This window comes from Dipteris shenzhenensis, chromosome 33 (genome assembly GCF_047967505.1).
Source record: "Dipteris shenzhenensis isolate YYH24624 ecotype China chromosome 33, Dip_SZ_1.0, whole genome shotgun sequence".
Classification (NCBI taxonomy): Eukaryota; Viridiplantae; Streptophyta; class Polypodiopsida; order Gleicheniales; family Dipteridaceae; genus Dipteris; species Dipteris shenzhenensis.
In genome coordinates, this window is record NC_141628.1 from 2,261,019 (window position 1) to 2,263,478 (window position 2,460).

At 41.2% G+C, this 2,460-nt stretch overlaps 1 long non-coding RNA gene across 2 annotated transcripts; it reads left to right on the forward strand.

Annotated features, from left to right (window-relative positions):
• Window positions 1-436: 436 nt before the first annotated feature.
• Window positions 437-2,019, forward strand: LOC147879538 (uncharacterized). 2 transcript variants are annotated; one of them, XR_015540669.1, is made up of 4 exons: window positions 437-590; window positions 699-845; window positions 1,302-1,618; window positions 1,790-2,019. It is a non-coding gene; the product is annotated as an uncharacterized LOC147879538 (long non-coding RNA). The 2 variants fall into 2 exon arrangements; XR_015540670.1 differs by having other exon boundaries at window positions 1,359-1,618.
• The last annotated feature ends 441 nt before the right edge of the window (window positions 2,020-2,460 follow it).

Below are 2,460 nucleotides of genomic sequence, written 5' to 3' on the forward strand. Positions count from 1 at the left end.
TCACAGAGATTGCTCCCGATGCGAATTTGAAGGTCTCTGAGTTCACGACACTAGCTGATGGACTATGCGTGGGTGCTGGACGATGGATTGTACAGAGCAATCAACATCTTTCTTAAGGTGTGTTTGCACTGCAAAGTGGAGTTTTTGCTGAGGACATGTTTGATACTTAATTGAATGCTGTGGGTTGTGTGGTTCTATTCTTTGAGTGATGATTACGCCGTTCATCCTACGCTTGATGATCGTCCATAGGAAATGTAAATGCTGATAAATCTGTTTCATTACGTACATATACGATTAGATAGGCAATGCAAATGCAGATACACACGAAGCTCTGTTCTTTTTCCTATTCAAAATATTAGGATTGCTCTAGATCATGACGGAAGGTGGAATTGTAACGGAATGCATATTGTATGACATTGTGCTGATATGCGCGCAGTTTTCAAGCTCATAATTTGTATCTGTACACTATTGGATGTTTTATCCAACAAGCACAAGTCGTTGCAAGAACACTTGCAAATTGCAATTCCGGTTGCGTTCCGTATGTGATCACTGGAACTTGGGGAGCTTGTGATGAAAGGGGAAAGATGAAGGTAGAATCTTTGGAACCTATAGAGGAATCGGTTTCACCAAGTAGAAAGAGCTCCTGGTAGGATGTTTGGCTTGGAAGTAAGTAGCTCTTCGCTCCTTTGTTTGTGCAGGCATTCTACCGACAAAGTTCTGTAGTGCAGCTTCAATCGTTGGTGAAGACATCACAGGAAATGACCCTTGACTCAGACTGAACCATTGCTTGCTATTCTTCATCCTTTTCACACATTGGCACTCTGGGAGACAAGGATTGGAGACAGGTATGTTCTCCGTATACCCCTTCTTTCTCAAGCTCTCTCTCTTGTGATGACTTTTGCATTCTTCAAGGTCTATCAAATTTGCGGTAACGATGTCTGGCTCACATTGCATGCTGAACTTTTCGTTGCCTGCAACAAATGCTCCTTGCCTGTTTGCCGGTCCTGTTACAGTATGGACGTAAAGAGGGGAATCAGAGTGTAAGACAAGATACAAATGGCTCAGAGGGTTGCTTCCCCCTTTTCACTCGCTAAATTTTTCTAACACTATAGATCTAGCTTTCAAAGTGGTGTTATGCGCACAGAGTTGAAATTTTCGAAACCTCTTCAAAGATAGAGTCTACTATGAAATGTTCGAAGGCTAATTAATCTTGTCTTCAAACTTCATGTAATGTCACTCCCTTCATAAGAGAGATTTTTTATGCTGAGATGATTTGGAAATTGAATTCGATTGTCACAAAGAGTACAGCAAGGGCATATGAGCTATGGACACGCTACTGACGATGAAATGCATCACAGGATGCAAACAATACCACCTATGGTTCCTCTTCTCACTAACGGGCCAACTGTAAGCGACACTCATCATCCAAGCTGAAAAGCTCTTGCACTGTTGTCGCAAGTAATTCTCAGTTATAGATGTGATCTATTGTGGAGGCTTTCTTGTACATTGTTTTCATTATCACTCGTTGCACTCTTTTATTTGTTTTGTCAGATTGTTGGGGATCCCCTGGAATTCCACCGAGATCAGCATGCACAAGGGGTTCCTCCATACATTGGAGGTGAGGCGAAATGAATTCATTCTCTTCCTTATTTAGAGTAAAATGTCCCAGGTTCGGGCCTTGTATGGGCATACACACTTCTCAATTCGGTGCCTATCCAATAAAAAGCACAATTCTTGTTATAATTCAAAGTATAACCACAACGATTGAATCCAATCAATGACTTGGCAGCAACATATGGCGTCACTTGGAAGGAGAGAGTGGAGAACTAGAAGTCCAGGTAAGGAAAGCTATACGTGATGAAGATTGATGGATGCCAGGTTGGAGGCAAAGGGGAAGATGATGGGGACAATTGAGAGCATCCTGATCTGCCTATGTAAGTCTATAGAATTCGGTTCATTACCTTATGTAAGCAATTCTGTTGTTAGTGTTCAAGCTATGAATGAGTAGCCTCTATAGTGGTTGAGACTTCACTTTGCATCTATGTCAACTAATATCTCTACTATGAATACCAATCAATTATCTGCCATGTCTTATTTTCTTTAGGATGGATGAGGTAAGGCATCCATTATCTCAAAAAAGTTCCAATTTCATCTGCTCGGATCAATCCATACCGTATGACAATGGTTATTCGACTAGTGGTTCTAGGCTTCTTCCTTCACAATCGGATATTGAATCCTGTACCGGATGCCTTAGCTCTTTGCTTGTATCTATCATATGTTAAATCTAGTTTGCCCTCTCTTGGATTTTAGATCATTTCCAAAAGCTTCCAATTAGCTGAGAGACATATCCGGATGGGCTCTCTTTGAAGTGATTTAAATACTTTGCCAAGCTTATAGGTTAGTGGGCACAGTAAGTTGATCAATGCAAGCACTGTTATAAGAGGCTGTAAGAGTTGTGTT